Here is a 22,572-nt window from a genome sequence, read left to right on the forward strand (position 1 = left end):
TCCTCAATTTCTTCCTCCTTCGATTCTAGTTTAATGGTTTTTCCCTTTTGTTGAGTGTTGGGCTTGTCCTTCGGTGGTTTTCTCTTAGGTGACACGTGCACCGGTGGTGTCATGGCCTTCTTTCCTTTCTTTCCTTTCGTGCCTTCTTGGGTCTGGGTAGGCCTTGATCTAGGTGACCGTTGCGACTTGGGTATCTCTACAACCGCCAGAGCAGTGCCCTTTGCTTCCATAGCAACCTCTGGCACATCCCCTTCAGCTGTCACTGCTTCCCTAATATCTACAGTTTCTACCGGTGTCGACATGATGCTATTCAATAGTTCTTATGTCTCCTTTGGCAATTTCTCAAAGACCGAACTCACTATTAGAGCTTCAGAGAATTCATGGTTCATACGCATCTGAGAGTTGAAGAAATCAATGTTCAAAATGCCAATTGTTCTTCGTTGGGCAGCTGTGGTGAAGTAAAATTATGAGTGCGGACACAAACAATTCCTCTATGTTTCTGGGAAAACTAGTGTCTTTTTGAACGACTAGCCCTCTATGTTTGGCAGCTACCTTAGAAACAACAGTTTAAAGCAATTCAATGATTTCTTCTATGTATAATAGATAAGAGAAAGAGAATGGAACCAACCTGGAACTTCCTCTTAATCCCTTGCTTGATCTCTCTCCCCCTTGACAGAGCTTGTAGCTCCTCCCCGTACTTAACCTGCTTGGAGAGTACTTGTAGAAACAAAGTAACAAAGAACCGTCAAAGCATCTTGATCTATTATAACATAAACACTATAGAATCAGATATATAATGGACATACAATATCATTCACAAATGATAACATTCACAATTGCACAATCATATGGAAGAAAACTTGAAGAACTTTATTAAATAGAAGGGAGAATTACAACCCAGTTGTCTGATCTAGCATCATCCTCCCAGCATCAATCCCTATTTACCTCATGAAATAGCAAGATCACACCAACAATACAATGCTTTTTCCTCAAATACAAACTATCATCACTTCCTTGCAATTCACAATATTTCAGCCTCTGGATCTCTTAGATGAGGGATCCATTTATAGATGTGTGCAAGGGTGTGATTCATCACTGGGATTTTGATTAGTGTCATTCCACTTGTTACAATTGGTTCCACTTGGATATTTCTTGGATATCTTACTCATCCCTGGGCGAATTTAGAGATGCAAGTGTCATAGGAGAAGTTTCTAGAAGATTCCATGAGCAACCACCAAGCAAACTGTCTCAGACATTTTTCCATCATCGCCCATCACACCCTATAGAAGGCCCAAACAATATGCATCACTAGTGTAATACTCAGTATGCATCGCACCTTACCAGTGAAGCAGTTAGTGTGGTTTAGTTTAGGCCATTTCTGGATGGTTTTTCAGGTGGAACTTTTGGGGAATGATGTAATCAGATGACCATGTTCTTTTAGGGTGTAAAACAACTCTTTTAGGGGTTGAAGAGCCCTAGTTTATCGAAATATAAGTTTGGGGTTGAAGTGCCAAAATATGTCTATAACAGTTGCCCCTTAAAGCATGAAGTCGCAAATCTTGATGTTGGGTGAAATGCTTTATCATGAGGATCCGAGGTTTCAAACTGGAAGGTGACCTGCATAAGTTACAATAAAATACATCATCATAATATAATTTTCATGATCTAGCTGAGGTAGGCATTCCCATGCTCAGTTTTATAAATTCATTTCATGTACATAGATCAGATAGTCGTCATCAGATGTAGACTGGTGATTCTTCAGATGTAGATTCATCATCCTTGGTTCGGATGACTATCTGTGCAGCGTCTTTGTACATTTGATGTTTTTATATCCCTGAATATATCACAGCCCAGATGGATGAAACTAGATCTGGGGTCTTCAAAATTATTCCATCTTCGCGCGATGTACAAGTCAATCCATGTGAAGAGATGTTCTAAAGTCGAACATGGAAAGACATCACCTGATTACCAACCAATAATGTGAGTTGTTAACAGACGCGAGAGGAATCAACGATAATGATAATGATCCTCAAGGTACTACAGTACAATTTATGTGGTGCAAATATATGATCCGATGTCGAACACCACGCAAAATCTTTCGGTCGAAAGCCACTGATGTCAACCTGTCGTTGGAAGTGAGAAACTTGCCATTGAGGCATGCAAGCTTTAAAGCACTGAAAGGGGTGTTTCTAAGTCAACTTCTTGGATAATGAGCTGATGTCGACAAGAAGTGACTCGTCATAGGAGGGCCTTGATGTATCCCACATCTACGACATGAAACAAAGCAAATGATTTCTGGAGGTGAAAACGATCTGATGACACAAGGTTCAGGAATGGTGGTCATGAAAAAATGAAGGTTGAAGGTATTGCAGTGGATGAGGCATTAACTGGATTGTGGTTTCTCAACTGAATGACTTCTCTTGAACATGTTAGCGACACTGAGATGGATTGGTAGCATTAACCCCAAAATATGGATGGTGTGGAAGACCAATGGTGAGATGATCGGTGAACGGAATAACCCAACCCGACTCAATAATGGTGATGGAGTGAAAGTGTCATGTTCAAGAGCGACCTGCTACCATAAAGTTTTTCAAGTTTTCTTCCCTTTTTCTCTAGTCATTGCTGACCAGTACCTCTTTATTTTTGTCAAGTTTGAGGAGGATAACATATGCTTGTTCTATAATTCGCCCTTCAGGAAAACCTGTCGCTATGTTTTAATGAGTCTAGCGACAGTGAAACTCGACCTCATCTAGAGTGGACAAGTTTGTTGCTATTGTTTTAACGAGTTTAACGACAAGGATAACTCGGCCTTTTTCATGTTTAGAGAGTTTGAAAAGGGACAAAAAGAAAACTTCGTGGGTTCTTTTTCGTAAACTAATCCCTTAAGTCCGAAAAAGGATAAAATAATACGAAAGGGATGACATTTCCGATCACTTTAACGAGCCGAAAATGACAAGCGCTCGACAATATTTTCATATTTAACGAGTCTGAAAAGGGTTTAAAGAGGATTCTTGACATTTCCAATCACTTTAACGAGCTGAAAATGACAAGCACTCGCCTTTTTTTTAAGATAATTCCTCGAGTACGAAAAAAGTATAAAATGATACAGGAGGGATGACTTTTGCAATCACTTTAACGAGCTGGAAAGGCCGCCGCTCGACAATCTTTTCATATTTAACGAGTCTGAAAAGGGTTTAAAGGAGACTCAATTTGAGGAACGAGTGGTGTCTAGGGTAGCAACTGGTTCTGGGTAAGCTTGGAACTTCTCAAAACATGGTGATTTCTATGAAGAGGCTGGCTAACAAAACCACTCGTCGCAATTGTTCCTCAAAAAGGGTAAACAACCAAGTGGAAGCATATGATTCACCAAGAGATGGAGGCGATGAGAGGTACACAACCAAGGTTGAAAAGGCTGACATAATGGCAATCACAAAGGTTAATTACTGAAGGTGGGTTCATTTTTTTACAAGCTTGAACCATGGGGGAACTATGCTTGGTGGTTTTTTTTTTGGTTTTACTTTTACACAAGCTCAAAATGACAAAACTAAAAATTGAGAAAAAAAACAAAACTACAAATTAAAAATGAAAATTGGAAACGGGAAAAAGGTTTGCATGCCCCCAGCGTGATGAAAAGGAGAGTCTCCTATAACCATATGGAAACTACTGAGGTTATGTTGGACAGTTTCTTCCAGAAGAAAAAACACTTCCTTGGCTTCATCTAGCATAGACAAAGGTGAATGGTGTGACAGACCGATCTTATCTTTTCAACTAGGTTCGTCCACAGAATAGACAAGAGTGCATGCCCCCTAAGCTTCATTACATTCACCAGACTACTCATGGCAGTTAAGTGGATGGAGTGAAGGTTCAATAGATATCGCTGATGTAAAGGGACCATTTAGGGATGATGATTGACTAGGAGCTATGCTTGGACCAGGAAATGAAAGTTGGTCAACGGTGACAATTTTTCCTTCATGTGGGAAACACATCACTCGGAAGAGTGTTGAAACAATAGCTTATAAACATAGTCATGTCCAAGGAGTAGATTGTAATCTAACGGTCCTAGGACTATCATCATGTTTAGATGAATAGTTTTCCTTCTCAAAGTGATTGGTAACTTAGGAAGGATCCCTAAGGGTCGACTGGTTCCTTGTTAAAGCCTAACAAATTCTATGTAACAGGCATAAGCGATGGAGAACCAAGCACTCTCCAAGCAGTTGAGGAGAGGATACTCACTGATTCCCCTTCATCTATAATAGTGGCAGACACGATCATTTTACGAACTTGTACTATGATCCAGAAAGGTACATAAGAAGGAAGGTGGGATCTTGCTAGTCGATTCCAATCAAAGGAAGTGACTAGACTACTTGGAGGGGGTACCGAATAAACAGGAGGATAACCCCTTGAGTGATGAGAGCTGGAGGGTTTTCCTCTTGTCTAGATGGAATAGGTGGATTCCCCCAAGGTCGTTAGAATCTGAAGTAACATAAAGAACTTGAATGGTATCATCTCCACTCTCTTCGGGAAGGGTATGATTTTCTGACAGTGAAATTGGGTCAACTGCCACCTCGACATGTTGACTTTGGTCGGGTATAGACTCATAAGATTCACTTTTAGAGAGAGTGGTTTCGATCGATGATTGATTTAAGTCAGTCGATTTTTCAACTAGTAAAGGACTCAAGGAGAGTTTCTTGTATCCAGATGGAAGTTGCTGCGGTGAAGTAGGACAATTATCCAACACTCTTTTGGCTTCATCCAAAAAAGGACAAAGGTGAAGGGTATGATTCCATTCACATAACCTACATGGAAACCTATTCTTTCTCGTTTGTCCATGAAATTTTTTATCACCAGTTGAAGGTGTGTTATCAACATGATCTCCAAAAGTTGATGACACAGGATGGTGTGAATGGGGATACCATTCTCTCAAGATTCGAGGAAAACAAGGACAGTCTCGAGAAAAGTGGTCACCCACACAAATTACACATGGAAATTTGTCTTTGGAAAGTCTAATGTGTGGATTTTCACCAGATGATACATTCAAAGCAGTGGTTTCTTGGTTGCCCCCTTGCTGAATTGGCTTCTTCTTCTTCTCCTTCCATTTCTTCTTCTTCTCAGCCACCTAGTTACTAGCATCACTACTTTCACCAAGTGAAGAGGAAGAAGGGGAGGGAGAAACAAACGAAGAAGAAGGCGAAGGGTCAACTTTAGTATCAACTAGAGGTTGATTCGATTGTGGAGGAATCACACCATTTTGAATCACAGAGGTTGAAAACAGCCATACTGGCAGGCCATCAGTAATTCCCGGAAGGGACAATGTAGCCATATATGGAGCACCGATATTTCCCTAAGAGGAAAAAGGACTAGGATTCCCCTCTAAAGGGATTCCTTGATCAGTGGACTCGAGATTTGATGCCATATGTCTTCAACCTAAGATCAACTAAGGAACAGGGATGTTATTCTGAATTCAGTTAATTCTAATGACGCTTTGACACAACTTTGTTTTTTCAGTTTTTAAGAGTCGAGAAAAAGCTAAAGATGACTCTAGTCCCCTTCGATTTTTAATGAGCCTGAAGTGACAAGTGTTCAGATGGACCTTTTCTTTTAAAGAGTTGAAAAGGAACAAAAGTGACTACTCTGGAAAATCTAGACAGAGGGATTACCAAACCAATCGCAAAACTGCAATATCTTGGTGATAAATTAAAGAGAAATTACCAAGGAATTATGTACGGTAGTCAATCTTCCCGAATGCTGTGTTCAGTGCATTGCAATCAATAAGGTGACAAATTCAGTTTCCTATGGATAAAGGATATAAGCCTATTGTGGTCTCCCAATAAATAGTTGATGGTACAGGGAGCACAAGTCAGTGCTAGCACTTGTTGTATCAAGGAGGAGGAATCACCCAAACTTCGATGAAAATGATAGTTACTAGTTTTTACGATGTCGGAACACGTCTCTAGCCTAGACCTCTAGATGTGTTGCGTTAAGTTCCAAAGCATTGTTAGGTTCATTGAAATTTATTTTAGAGTTGATCATTGCATGATTTTGATTTTGAAATTCCTAAAATGCAATCTACAATGATAAACAATCTTTGTTTATTTTGAGCAATGAAAATCCTAGCTACTAGGGAAAGAATATTACAATTCTTTCAAACAAAGAGCAAAGAGCACACACTTGAGCATTTTCCTAAATCATTTTTCACACACAAACTAAATGCAAATGAAAATGCATGTATTTTTCTTTGTTCCCTTTAATGTGAAAAATTCCAAAAAGGAAAAATAAATGTAACAAAGATCTAAAATATTTTACTCAAAGCGACATTTTTGACAATTTCTTTTTCAAAAGAGAAAGGAAGACTAAACAACACTTTTCAATTTCGAATAAAAATGATTTGAACACTTCGAATGCAAAAAAAATCAAACCAAATACATGACAAAAAGTTCAATTGACTATTCAGGGAAGGAAGAATCCACGACGCTTCTCTTTTTGACACAAAACGATAGTTACGACACTTTTTGTACCAAAGCGACAGATCGATTTAAGCAACTTTTTGACAAAGGATTGTAAATGATGGAAAAATACATAGAAACATTTACTAATCCTAATCTAATGGAGGCTGACCTATGTGATGCAAGTAGGCTTCAGTAAGGAAGTACTGTTCATGGGAAACAAAACAACTAAACAAGACTGAAAACAAGGACAAAAACCCCAAATTTCTAGAATGGAAATAGGTTCAGTCAGTCATCACACCTGGGCTTTATAGAAACATGGATGCATCGCACTTTACCCACTTGGGAGGTGCGATGCATACTGGGTTACAGTGACAGACAGTGCCATGGGCCAGGGAGAGCAACTGAAGTGGGTTTTGGCTTAGATGTGCAACTATTTTCAGTGAGTTAAGCTGAGCTATGATGGACAGTAAAGAGAAAAGTACAGAGGAATGACTTGAGAGGTCACTGAGCTACCAAAGGGAGATTTAGAATGCTTGTAAGTCAAATTTTTAATTCATAAACTAAACCAGATATTGACTGAAGCAACATTCATCTACTATGCGATTGCAGAGCAAGAGTAGTTCGAAGGCTACCTAGCTGACTTCAGGCTTTTTCTATAAAAAAAATAGTTCGAAGGCTACCTGGATAACTTCAAGCTTTGTCTATAGTTTATAAAACAAACAATAACAACCAAAAAACATCTATTCGGTCCCTAGTGGAGTTGCCAATTTGTTTATGCGAAAACTACTGTCTTTTCAAACGACTAGCCCTCTAGGTTTGGCAGCTACCCTAGAAACAACAGTTGAAAGCAATTCAATGATTTCTTCTATGTATAATAGATAAGAGAAAGACAATGGAACCAACCTGGAACTTTCGCTTAGTCCCTTTCTTGATCTCTCTCCCCCTTGACAGAGCTTGCAGCTCCTCTCTGTACTTAACCCGCTTGGAGAGTACCTGTAGAAACACAGTAACAAAGAACCGTCAAAGCATCTTGATCTATTATAACATAAACACTACAGAATCAGATATATAATGGACATACAATAGCATTCAAAAATGATAACATTCACAATTGCACAATCATATGGAAGAAAACTTGAATAACTTTCTTAAATAGAAGGGAGAATTACAACCCAGTTATCTGATCCAACATCATCCTCCCAGCATCAATCCATCTTCACCTCATGAAATAGAAATATCACACCAAAAATACAATGCTTTTTCCTCAAATACAAACTATCAACACTTCCTTTCAATTCACAATATTTCAGCCTCTAGATCTCTTAGATGAGGGATCCATTTATAGATGTGTGCAATGGTGTGAGTCATCACTAGGGTTTTGATTAGTGTCATTCCACTTGGAGATTTATTGGATCTCTTACTCATCCCTGGGCAAATTCAGAGAGGCAAGTGTCATAGGAGAAGTTTCTAGAAGATTCCATGAGCAACCACCTAGCAAACTGTCTTGGACATTTTTCCATCCTCGCCCTTCACACCCAATAGAAGGCCCAAATAGTATGCATCACACCTGGCTAGTGTAATACTCAATATTCATCGTACCTTGCCAGTGGAGCAGTCAGTATGGTTCAATTTAGGCCATTTCTGGATGGTTTTTCAGGTGGAACTTCTGGGGAATGATGTAATCAGATGACCATGTTCTTTTAGGGTATAAAAGAACTCTTTTAGGGGTTGAAGAGCCCTAGTTTATCGACATATAAGTTTGGGGTTGAAGTGCCCAAATATGTCTATAACACTCTAGCCCGATAATGGGTCTAGCCAAAACCAATACATTCTATGGAAGATTTCCTTAGGTTAGAATCAATTAAGAGGGCCTACCTCTTAGTATGCTTATCCTGTTTGATGATGACCTTGCTTGCTCGCTCCAACTAGCTCTCATTTCCTTCTTAGAACATCTGAAACAAGTAAACAATAGCAAACAACAACTGTGATAATAGAAAATTGTAATTCAAACTACTTAACAAGTCAATAAACATTAAGCCATAAACATGAGAGATGACACATTATGTAGGAAGTCATTCAATAGTTTCATATACATTGAATCAAGAAGAGATTACAACCATTGTCTTGATGTTGCTGTTCTCCTCTGACAAAACCAAGTTCCCACACACTTCCATTAGCATTCCATGATGGCCTCAACAATGATAGTTTTAAGGCTCTCCCCTTTAGACTTCACACTAAGCCAAATTCACACTTTTCCCTCACGCAACTAGAGAGCTACAACTATGAATAGCTTGTTGTTTACTCCAAACTTAATTAGCACTAACACACTAAAATTAACACTAGCTTGTGCTTGGGAAAAATGGAGGTTTATATAGCATGAATGGATGGGAGATTGATCATCTTCTCATGGGAGAAGGTCTTATCTCTTGAGGTAGTTCCATCCTTATAGGGGAAAGGAGCCCAAACTGACATCCCCGACCCTATCTATCCAAACCATTTACCAGATTTCCATTACAAAGCTTCTAGAGCTAGAAGCTTCAGCTCCTTATTTAAAAAAATTTCCATAAGAGGATTGACGCGATTGGAACAATGCTCAGTCGCTCCAGTCGGCGCTAAGGACATTGTTAATCCCTACATATCGGCATGAGGAGGACAAGGGTCATTAGCATCGGTCTTGTAAATTGGGAAAAATAAAAGATTTTGGGGAAATGGTGCAAAAGGGAATTATTCTGCTCACGAAGAGGGACACAATGGGAGTTTCTTCATGAAGGGAAAGCATGTAGGGTTCATTGTAGATGTCCTCCAAGATCAAGGGACAGGGAGTACAGAGACAGTGACAAAATGCTATGTAACAGATGCTCCCTAAAGCATGAAGGTCGAACTAGAGTGAGGGATGAAATGATTTATGAATCAGTGCGAGGAACCAGAGTCTGTTGTCGGAGAGCTTGCAAGCAAGTACAAATACATATACATAACTGAAAACTCTGTCAAATGATACATGAATCGTGGTATGGATGTAGCCATCCATAGGATTATCATGTAGATGGATCCAGCTATGAGCGCATCCATCCTATCAAGAGGATCATATCAAAACCAAGGTATGGTCGCAACCATCCAATAATGAGAAGGATCACATATGATAACTCATGGTATGGTCACAACCATCCATCTAGAAGAGACATGTATATCAACATAACCATGTCACATCACTTCGCAACCTGGACCTTTGTGATTTAAGCCCAGGGTCTTGCGCTCCAACACGACTTGATCAGAGTACAAAATCTAACATGTGAATAGATGTGTTGACATCGAACATGCTAGAAAGTCGCTTGATTACTAGTCAATGATGTAAACTATTAACAAGCGTGAGAGAAAACACCAATAATGATAATGGTCCTCAAGGTACTATCAACGCAATCCATGGAATGTGAATAGAGGAACTGAAGTCAAACACCCATGAAATTAGTTGATCGAAAGCCAAAGATGTGAACTTGTCGTCGAGTGCGAAGAACTTGCCATTCGAGCATGCAAGATCTAAGGTACCAGAAGGGAGTCTCTCTATCAAATTCCTAGATAATGAGCTGAAGTTGATAGGAATTAACCATGTCGAAGGAGGGCCATGATGTATCCCACATCATCGACATAAGACAAAGGGATGCAAAATGATTTGGGATGATACAGAGAATCAGAGGTAAGTGTAAGTTCAGAAGGACAACTCTTGAATATATCGGTGATACAACTGGAAGTTTGGTAGCTTTAGGATCCATAGGATCGGTGGTCATGACGACATGGCATAGATCAAATGGAAGAAAAAATGATGGCCTAACCCAGGAAAGTCAATGTGTTATGAAACCAGCTCACAAAAAGATAGAAAAGAGAGATCCACGCCTTAGAATTCAACCTCTTCGAGGGGGCAACCTCCTTTACATTACATAAATGAACAATTCTTGGATGATACAAATGAAAATACCTCCTTTCTATATATAGGAGTCTAAGGGTCCCAATACAATCAAAGCCTACATAACAATAATATTGTAGGGCACAACAATAACAATAGTGGGATTCTATGTGGCACAATAGTAACAATATGGGCCCTACATGGGTACAACAATATAAATAAGGGGTATAACTACAATAGTAATGGGGTAATCACTAGTATTATAGGGACCCAACATGCCCCTCTCCTTCAAAAAAGTGTTGTCCTCAACGCTTGAGTAGTTCAGGATACTTCTGCATAAAATTCTCATCCTCCCATGTGGAATCTTCAGCGGATAAGTTCTTCCACTTGATAAGATACTCTGAAATTGATCGATTTCGTAGCTGTCGAGTTCTTGTTTCTATAACTGCTTCCGGTTCCAATATAATTTTTCCTTCCTCGTCAAGTTCTGGCAATATTGTTTGAACTGGGAGCTTGTCGCCTATAACCTTCTTTAAACATGAAACATGGAAAACTGGGTGCAATCGAGAAGCTGCAGGAAGCTCCAATTTGTATGCCATAGTACCAATCTTTTGCAACACCTTGTACGGACCATAATACTTTGGTGATAATTTATTATCCTTCTTAGCTTGCTTGAGGGACATTTGCTTATATGGTTGTAGCCGTAGGAATACCCAATCACCTACATCAAAACTTCTTTCACTGCGATGTTGATCTGCCTGTTGTTTCATTCTATTCTGTGCCAACACGAGGTTATCCTTTAAGAGTTGGAGGACTTGTTGTTGATGTTCGATGTGATGTTCCACTGCCTGAACCTTAGAATTTTCTCTTAAATATGATGTGATGGATGGTGGTTGATACCCATAAAGTGCCATAAATGGGGTCATTTTTGTTGCTGTATGAAAGGAAGTGTTATACCACCATTCAGCCAGAGGCAACCATTTGACCCATTGTGTCTGTTTATCAGATACAAAGCAACGAAGATATCCTTCCAAACATTTGTTTACTATCTCAGTTTGCCCATCAGATTGAGGATGATAAGATGAGCTATGAGCTAACTGAGTACCAAGACAAGAAAATAATTCTGTCCAAAAATTTCCAGTGAAAATGGGATCTCTGTCACTTACAATAATCTTTGGGTTTCCATGTAGCTTTTGAATTGTTTCCATAAATGCAGTAGAAACTGTACTGGCTTTAAATGGATGTGATAATGCACAAAAGTGTGCATACTTGGTAAGTCTGTCAACTACCACCATGATGACACTCTTTCCCTCAGACTTGGGTAAACCTGTGATAAAATCCATTGAAACCTCCTCCCAACGTTGGCTTGGAATGGATAAAGGTTGTAATAGACCCGGTGTCTTAATTGTTTCAACTTTATTTTGCTGGCAAACCAAACATTCTGCCACAAACTTTTGAATATCTGATTTAAGGCCATCCCAAAAAAATTCCTTCTTAACCCTGTGGTAAGTTTTTAAAAATCCTGAGTGCCCTCCTAAGGGAGAAGTGTGCAATTCCATAAGAATCTTTTGTTTTAGCTGGGAATTCTTACAGAGGTATAAGCGATCTTTGTACCATAACGAATCATTTTTCCAGCTAAATGTATCAGACGTACTGGAATCTTGTTGTAGCTTTCGAATAAGTGCCCACACTTCTTCGTCATTCTTCCATTCCTCCCTTGCTTCATTTATCCAATCTGGTTGGATAATAGAAATGGCGCACAACAATGCTTCCACATCCTCATCCTTTCTTGAGAGTGCATCTGCCACCACATTTTGCTTCCCTTTTTGTAGATGATTTCAAAGTCATAACCCAACATCTTTGTGACCCACTTTTGTTGCTCTTCAGAGGATAATCTTTGTTCTAAAAAGTATTTAAGGCTATCATGATCTGTTTTTACCTTGAAGTGTCTTCCCATTAGGTAGGGTCGCCATTTCTTAAGTGCATGGAGTATTGCCAACATTTCCTTCTCATAAATAGCTTTTCTTAAAAACTTTCCCTTGATTGGACGACTTTCAAAAGCAATGGGTCTTTCATCTTGCATTAGAACAGCACCAATTCCATTTCCTGAAGCATCACATTCCACAATAAAGGTTTTTGTGAAGTCCGGTGTAGCTAAGACCGGTGCTTGGCACATTGCCTCTTTAAGATGTTCAAAGGCCTTTGTTGCTTCCGGAGTCCATGAAAATGCATCTTTCTTCAATAATGTTGTTAGAGGTGCTGCTATTCTCCCATAATTCTTAACAAACTTGCGATAATACCCTGTCAACCCAAGAAATCCTCGCAGATGCTTTATGGATGTGGGGATTTTCCATTCCTTAATGGCTTTAATTTTGCTAGGGTCTACCTTAACTCCTTCATGAGATACAATATGACCCAAATATTCCACCTCCTGGACTCCAAAGAAACATTTGGATCTTTTTGCATATAATTGTTTCTCCTCCAATAGTTGTAGCACCCTGTCAACATGTTCAACATGATCCTTCCAAGACTTGCTGTAGATTAGTATATCATCAAAAAATACTAACACAAATTTTCTAAGGAATGGTTTGAAAATTGAATTCATCAAACCTTGAAATGTTGAAGGTGCATTGGTAAGGCCAAAAGGCATGACCAAAAATTCATAATGACCCTCATGAGTTCTAAATGCCGTTTTCGGAATGTCTTCAATCTTCATTCTGATTTGATGATATCCTGAACGAAGATCCAACTTGGTGAAGTAAATTGATCCATGCAATTCATCCAGTAATTCATCAATGACAGGAATGGGGAACTTATCTTTAATAGTGAGCTTGTTGAGCTCCCTATAATCCGGACACATGCGCCATGATCCATCCTTCTTGTGCACCAATACTACTGGAGCAGAGAAAGAACTTTGACTCGGTTGAATTATACCAGCCTCTAGCATTTCTGCAACCATACGTTCAATTTCACTTTTTTGGACATAGGGATATCTGTACGGCCTGATGTTTGGAGGAACACTTCCTGGAATCAGATGAATAGCATGATCATGATCACGCATAGGTGGGAGACCTTTGGGAGTCTCAAATACCTTGGAATGATTGTCCAGGACTTTTTGGAGATCTGGAGAAATAGATGATTCCAATGTGGAAACATCTAGCGAACATAATTGTGCAATTACACCTCTTTGCTCCTTTTTTAGAAGCTTTGTCATACCATTAGAGCTGATTATCTTTCCTGGTTTCCCTGCAATACCCCTTAATTCAACTTCCTTTCCTTCCACAGAAAATTTCATGAAAAGTTCTTGAAAATTAAAAGCTATTGTACCCAAGGATTGTAGCCATTGGACTCCTAGTACAACATCAGCACCTCCCATTGGAATGGAAAGCATTGGGCTAGTCAATACATATTCTCCCATGGATAGCTTGATATTATGGCACTTTCCAGAGCAATTTATTGTTCCTCCATTTGCAATCATCACTTGACACTCTGGTGCTGGATATAGGAAGCAATTCAATTCTTTTGCTACCCTACAATGAATAAAATTGTGGGTGCTTCCTGAATCAATCAACACTATTACCTTTTTCTTCTTGATTTGTCCTTCTATCTTGATGGTTTGAGGAGTGGTAATTCCCGCCAATGCATTACAAGATATGGTCGGATTTATTTGTTCTTCATCTAGGCTTTGTTCCTGGAATATATCCTCTTCTTTTGACCTTTCTTGCTCCTTTTCTTCTTCCTCTTCACAATCTATGTAGAATAATTTCTTCTCAGCACACTTATGACCTTTTGTGTATTTGCTATCACAATTGTAACAAAGCCCTTTTGCTCTTTTTTCTTCCAATTGTTGTGGTGTCAACCTTGTAGGTTGTGGAAGACTATGGGCAACAACACTTCCATCTTTATAGTTGTGAATGGTATGCTTCCTAGTTGCCATAATTTTGCTTTCCATTTTTCTTGCTAACCTGAATGCCTTCTCTAATGAATCAGGTTCCCAAAGGCGCACATCATGTTGGATATTATCCTTTAAAGACCCTATGAACACATCAATCCTATGCTCCTCTGGAATATCTTTTACCCTTATGTTCAATTTTTGGAACTCCTCAATGTGCTCCATTATTGAACCCTTTTGTTTGAGACTTATCAATTGGCTAAAAAAAGTGTTGCTTTTTGTATCCTCATAATGTGCTATCAATTCTTCCGTAAAAATTGCCCAAGTGATAAATTGTTTACGAGAACAAAGCCATTGATACCATACAAACTGATTTGGTTCCAAATATAAAGTTGCCATACGTACCTTTTGTGTGTTTTGCACATTATTGAGATCGAAGAATTGCTCCATCTGTAATATCCATGTGGCGGGATCCTTGCCATCAAACTTCCTCATATCGATTTTTGGAACATGGTGAGTCTTCGATCCAACATTAGAGTCTATGGAATCATGATTAACATTTCTTTTGTTCTCATCATGAGTTTCCTTTACTACCTTTTCACCATTAGTGACCCTTTCTTGTAGCAACTTCTTCAATTCATCCATCTTATCATCCATGCCATCAATTTTAGCATCCATGCCATCAATTTTAGCGTCAATCTTAGCTTCCATGCCATCCATCTTAGCTTCCATTCCCTTTATCTTAGATTCCACGCCATTTACCTTAGATTCCACGCCACTTATCTTAGCTTCTGTTAGCTTTTGTGAGCGTGACATTTGTTGCACTTGTTCTTGTAATTTTGATATATCATGTAGCATTTCTTCCTCTTCTTCATGAGTCATGCTAGAGCTTTCAGGTTCCTTACTAGGTGTTTGCATTTTCTTTCCTCGGGGCATCAGTTACCGATAATAAAGTTTTACTATGCCCTTTGAATTCCGTTAAAGCAAGCTTACACAAAAATTAAAAAAAAACTACACACCTTTTTTCACTTTATAGAAGCCTGATATTGAATCTGATGTATCTCTGTAATTTCGGATCCTCCAATTCTGAAATTGCTACCTGTAGTAGCCTTCTGCGTCCTCTTTCCAATGCCACAAGTCTGAGCCAAATTGGATTCTCCAAGGAAGAGTTATGTGAAATCTCCCACAGTGACTTGCTTTTAGACTAGTTCAGTAGAGCGAACTTGTACGACGTGCCACGAGTCACTGTTTCAACCTTTGAATCTGAAACACACACACAAGAAACTACAGTCCGTCCTCTTTCTGTAACTTTTTACAAAATTTTAATCCGATCCTCAGAGAGAGAGTTATGACGATTTTCCCCAGGTCACCTGTTTTGAATGTAATTCAGGAGTCTGCAAAAAGGCCAACTTCTTCAGATCATATCTCCGAAAATATCACGCGAAAAGCTCTGAAATTTGGACCCAAGGTTTAGCGCCAATTCTTCTCAAATGGGTTTTCTTTGCGACTTCTGAAACGTCACAGAAAAAAAGTTATAGCGAAAATACCACGATGACCTGTTTGGAGCAGCGAAACCCTAGAATCCAAAGCTCTGATACCAAATGTTATGAAACCAGCTCACAAAAAGATAGAAAAGAGAGATCCACGCCTTAGAATTCAGCCTCTTCGAGGGGGCAACCTCCTTTACATTACATAAATGAACAATTCTTGGATGATACAAATGAAAATACCTCCTTTCTATATATAGGAGTCTAAGTGGTCCCAATACAATCAAAGCCTACATAACAATAATATTGTAGGGCACAACAATAACAATAGTGGGCTTCTATGTGGCACAATAGTAACAATATGGGCACTACATGGGTACATCAATATAAATAAGGGGTATAACTACAATAGTAATGGGGTAATCACTAGTATTATAGGGACCCAACACAATGATAAAAAGGAGGATATCCCAACCTGACACGAAGCAGAAAGTGTCATGTTCAAGAGTGAGCTACTGACACAACTAATTGGATTTCCAAATTCCCCCCAACATTTCTGGCAGGTACCCCAATTATTTTTTTAATCATAAGATTGAAGGGGATAGCATATTATTGCATTGTAAGTTCATCCTTCGGACGAATTTGACCTAGTAAGTTTAACGAGCCCTAGGAAGGATAAGCTCATGTTCATCATGGTGACGCATCCAATGTTGTTTAGTATTTTAACGAGTCTGAAAAAGGTGTAACTCAACATCTTTTTCATGTTTAGAGAGTTTGAAAAAGACACGGAAAAGAAAACTCCAAATGGTCCCTTTTCATACATTTGTGTCTCTCGAGCCTGAAAAGGTAGAAAACGATACTTGAGAGAACCGCTTGACCATTTCAGTCAAGGAGTACCTTTTTCGTAAAAAGTGCATCCTAGCCCGAAAAAGTGGTAAATTTATACTGGCATGTGATGTTTCGCCTCCATTAACGAGTTCGAAATGAAAAGTGGTCGGCTATATTTTTGTGTTTAGATGGTCGGAAAAGAGGTTGAAAATGGACCCCCCATTTTATTCTTGTTTAATGAGTCAAAAAGGGAAAAATACTCGAAAATATTTTCATATGAGTTTTACGAGTCGAGAAAAGAGCTGAAATGTGACTCGTCCTGGAGGAATGAATGGTATAAAGGGTAGCAACTGGTTCCTGCAATGGTGGAACTGTGCAAAACTTGCAATGGTCAAGTGGTTGACTAATAAAACCACTCATCACTAAGGTCACTCAGGAAAGGAAAACAATCAAGTGAAAGCATATGATCGTCCAAAGAGATGGTGGTGATGGAATGAAACAACTAAGGCTCATCTAGCAGAAATTAGCTGATAAAAACGACAATCACGAGATGTAAATTGGGCATGGGTTCATTTTTACACAAGCTTGAACCATGGAGAACTCTGCTTGGATTTGATTTCATGTTTACACAAGCTTGAAATTAAAAAATATGCTTGCTATAAGTTCGCATGCCCCCAACATAATGACTCAATCAAGGTACATGCCCCCCAAGCTTCATTTTAGTTAACTAGGTGGATGGAATGAAGGTTCACTCTCAAGATCCAGAAAAGACTCGACTAGGATTTTACGAGATCTTAATCAAAGACTCGATTTGGAAAAGGGAGTTGCTTAATTTTTTAATGAGTTTGACACAGTAAAAGAACTATCCTCAAGACCCTTGTTTCATTTTTTAACGAGCTTAATACAAGAAAAAGAACTATGCTCACACCCTTTGTTTCATTTTTTGATGAGGTTGACACAAGACTAGGAACTATCCTCATGACTCCTTGTTTCTTTTTTTAACAAGTTTGACACAAGACCAGGAACTATCCTCATGACTCCTTGTTTTATTTTTTAACGAGGTTCACACAAGACCAGGAACTATCCTCATGCATCTGTTCACAAACCATACGAGAACATGGCTCCCAATAGGTCCTCACTAGATGGGAGAACTATACTCTGGGAGGAGTACATGTCAACTGGTACCAATGATAGATTGGGTTCCAATTCCCCTAGTACATAATGTACTATACCATCTATGTGATCATCAGCAGATGCGGAGACAGAACGGGTAGCCACATAATTGACCTGTGGCAGGGAAGGTACTACTTGCAGACAAGAGCCGATAGGTGATGATGGTTGCAAAGGAGGCTAGTGACCAATGAATGACAATTGATCAATGGTCACTATTCTCCCTTCATGCAGAAAACAAACCACACAGAAAAGCAAAGAAACAAGAGATCCCATGACATAAACATAGTCGTGTCCTAGGAGAAGATTGAAATATAAATGACCTTGGACTGCCATCATGTCTATATAGATGGTCTTTCCCCCCAAAGTAATAGGGAACTTTGGAAGGACCCCTAAGGGCTGACTAGTTCTTCTATTGAAAGCCAACAGATTCTGGGTGACAGGCACAAGCTGTGGGGAACCCAAAACTTGCCAAGTAGTAGAAGACATGATGCTAACAAATGAGCCTTCATCTAATATAGTTCCATGTAATACCATATTATAGGCTTGTACTGTGATCTAAAATGCACATAAGATGGAAGGCAGAAAGCATTCAATGGACCCCAATTGAAAGAGATGACCGAACTACTTTGTGGGGGTATCATATGATTACCCCCATTCTTTGCAGGGATAGAAGAATGACTCTCTTGAATGATTGGGATGGGAGGGTCACTCTTCGATTCATGAGAATTTGAGGAGGCGAGAAGAACATGAGCAGTATGATCACCACTCTCTTCCCGAACAGAGTGAGCAACTGGTGGTGGAACCAAGTAGACACTCTTTGTGACCAATGGTTGGTTGGGAACAAACATAAGAGAGTCACGCTCGAGAAGAGCACAATGGGAAAGATATGGATCCAATCAATCTCTTTACCAATCGGGAGAGGGTTAGAAGAATTCCTCTGATAACCAACAGGAAGTTGGGGTTGAGGAGTTGCAACGTTTTCCAAAACTTTGGAAGCTTTATCCATAAGAGGAAAAAGGTGAAGAAGATGCTCTCCTTCACATAACCTACAAGGGAATTTAATTTTTCCCTTCTTCTTACCATCACTAGCTGAAGGCATAGCATCGACATGATCTCCAGAGGTCGATGGGGATGGTTGGTTCATGTCTTGAGACCATACCTCTAAGACTCTGGGAATGCTAGAACACTCTCGAAGGAGATAGTCACCCTTACACAAATTGCAAGGGAATTTGACCTTCTATAGAGGATTAGAAGTTTTATCTATGGGAGTTGCATTTCAAGTAAGAACTACACGGTTGATCTCTCGCTTATTTGTCTTCTTCTTCTTTGTCTTCTTTTTCTTAGCCTCCTGGTTACTAGATTTCAAACTTTCACCAGTCGAAGTAGAAGGGGAAGATGAAGAAACAAGGGAATAAGGGGAGAGGTCAACCTTAGAATCAACGTGATGTGACTCAAATGAAGGAGATGGCAGGGCAGGAGTCGGGATGCTTGGGATCACCGAGGTCAAGAATAACCAGACAGGTCAACCAATGGTTAACCCAGGGAGGGAAAATGTTGCCACATAAGGAGCACCAACATTTCCAAAAGAAGGTAAAGGACCAGGATTCCCATCCGAGGGGAGCCCTTGACTCGTAGACTCTGGGAATGTTGCCATTGGAATCGAATTTTAAAGAAACACTAAGGAATATAATTTTAACTAGTAATATTTTGTGGGAAGTTAATTTTAATACATGGAAACAAAACTTTGCCTTTTCATATTTTAAGAGTTGAGAAAAGGACGAAAGGTGACTCGAGTCACTTTTGGAATTAACGAGCTTGAAAGGACAAGTGCTTGATGATCTTTAAAATTTAACGAGTCAAAAATACCATAATGTCTGCTCTGGATAATCTAGGCAAAAGGATGACCAGGTAACTGTGAACTATAGAATACCTCCCGGTGAACCGAAAAGTACAGGCGTAATCTCCCCGAATGTTGTGTTCGGTGTTTCATGCTTACAAGGTAGTAGACTCGGTTTCCTAGGGATAAAGTATTGCAACCTAGTGGGGTCTCCCTTTATATACACAATGGTATGGGGAGCACAAGTCTGTATTAGCACTGTCTAGTGCTGAAGTGAACGACAGTGACTAGGTTTAAAGATGCTGGAACACATCTCTAGCCTAGACTTCTAAATGTGAGCATTAAGTTTCAATTCTTCCTTAGGTTAATTCAGTAAATTTTAACGGTTGATCTTGAATTAGGTTTCAATTTCAAGGCCCCACCACTATCATCTGAAAACTCCTATATGCATCTGTATGAGAAAATAAATCTTTCTTCAATGAAAATTAACAGTGATTGAGGGATAGAGAGCACACAAATAGTGAAACAGTCAAAGAATGAAAACTTTCACTTATGCAAGTCCTAAATGCACTTAATCTTCCCTTAACAACAAAATAAGTTTCATTTCATTTGCAATGCTTATGACGATGAAATTTTAGCTTCTTAATGACGCTACTAATGCAATATTTTCACTTAAGTAAACTAGAATGATGTTCTTCTTTTCATAAAATGCAAAATGAATCTTTCACATAAAATACTTTAATGAAAAATTTCACGATTTTGAAAAAAAAGCATCGATCAAATCCAAGGCATGATAAATGAAACTAAAAGCAACTTCTTCCCTGAATCCAACAAACTAAACACATAAATTCTTCAATCTAAAAACCAAGCAATGTAATCTATGCTTGGAAAGAGAAAAGAGACACTCAAAATAAGATAAAAAACGAGACTCTTTCACTCATTCAATTGAAAACAAAGCATCCTAGTCACTTTTGGGTGGAAGAGGAGGGTTGAGGGTCAAGACACACTGACACTAGAATGGGAGAAATTATTATTTTTCTTAACTTAGAGACAGAGCAACTGCCTAACTGAAAACTAGCGCCGATAGGCGCAATTGGCACTATTGACCACTACTACAACTAGTGCTGATGGCCTGATCGGCACAACTGCCTAACTGACAACTAGTGATGATTGAGGGATTCAAAGAAAAAATAAAAAAGAACTTCACACAGGGCCAGACTTAACACATCAGAGGGTGGGCTAAACTAAGGAAGCACACAGACCAAGCTAAATTAAGCTTTCTAGTCAGGGAGAACACAACGAAAATAGGCTATAAGGCAGAAATCAAAAGAGCAAGACACACTGGTAAAGATTTGGGGTAAACCCTAATCTTCATCTACAGGCATAGGCGCAACTTCCTAACTAACAACAAGCACCAGAAGTGGGTCAGCGCGACTGTTTCTCATCATATTGCATTGATCAGCGTGATTGCTAGTGAATTAAGTGCACTGAGTGAGGAAGCCAAGATTTTTTTTTTTTTTTAAAGCTGGGACCATACTTGCTACTATGAATTTCAAACTCAGACCAGTAAGCAAAGGAAAACAAATAGAACCAAAGGGAAAAAGTGGAACTAGAAAAGTTCACACAAACCATGAAATCCAAAACAAACAAACAATAGGATTGGTTCCCCAGCGGAGTCGCCAATTTGTGGTGAAGTAAAATTATGAGTGTAGACACAAACAATTCCTCTAGCCCGATAATGGGTCTAGCCACAACCGATACATTCTATGGAATATTTCCTTAGGTTATAACCAATTAAGAGGACCTACCTCTTAATGTGCTTATCCCATTTGATGATGACCTTGTTTGCTCACTCCAGCTATCTCTTGTTTCCTTCTTTGAACACCTAAAACAAGTAAAAAACAACAAACAACAACCCTGATAATAGAAAAATTGTAATTCAAACTACTTAACAAGTCAAGAAACATTAATCCATAAACATGTGAGATGACACATTATGTATGAAATCAATCGATAGTTGCATATATTGAATCAAGAAGAGATTATAACCATTATCTTGACGTTTCCATTCTCCTCCAACAAAACTAGGTTCCCACACACTTCCATTAGCATTCCATGATGGCCTCAACAATGATAGTTTTAAAGCTCTTCCCTTTACACTTCACACTAAACCAAATGCACAATTCTCCCTCACACAACTTGATCCAAAATGGATCTAGTAGAGACTCTAAGTCTAAAAATATTCCTCACAGAGGAAAATAAAAGTCAAAGTATGCTCTTGGAATAGTCTCATTGCATAGATCTCTTCATTCTGAATCTAAATCAATTTGAATGGACCAAAACAGACTCCGAATGAACGAGTTATTGTAAAAAGAAGATTGCGCATTATCCTTAGAAAAGGAGGTAATTTCTTATAAAAATGAACTAAAAGGCTCTTTAAGGGAAATCACATCGGAATAGGACTTAAGTGGAGATGGAAGGACTCCTTGATTGCGACCTCTGACATATCGCATCGGAGGTAGGCCTTCATGCGATATCGGAGCCCCAGACAGAGCGACTTGTGATAGTGTGATGAGCGATGATGCAATAACATCCTAACTGTTGGATCGCGAGCTCGATTGGACGATGGAGATTTAACGGGGAATATCGCATCGCTGTTGTGTTAAGTCCATGGACTTGGACCTCCTACCTGTGCGATTGCGATTTGCAATGACAGGACGGACCCGATGGGTTTATAGGTGCGATTGTATATATTTGAGTTCCGGAAGGAGGGCAGTAAATGGTATTTCGGGCGGGCTTCAGGCGGTAAGTGGTATTGGAAGGGCTTCACCCGATTCCATACACTAGTTGATACGTAGCACTCCATAGGAGAGAGAGAACCGCTTTTTTAGGCTGGTAATCTCCATGAAAGTGGGCCACCCGAAATGGCCGTCAACCGTTGATTATCGATCACTGATCAGACGATAGATGATGAACGAGTTGTTTTACGAACCTAAAAGGATTATAAGGGC

The sequence above is a fragment of the Pinus tabuliformis genome, chromosome 8, assembly GCF_031772625.1.
Source record: "Pinus tabuliformis cultivar Carrire ecotype Pingquan chromosome 8, CPIR1, whole genome shotgun sequence".
Classification (NCBI taxonomy): Eukaryota; Viridiplantae; Streptophyta; class Pinopsida; order Pinales; family Pinaceae; genus Pinus; species Pinus tabuliformis.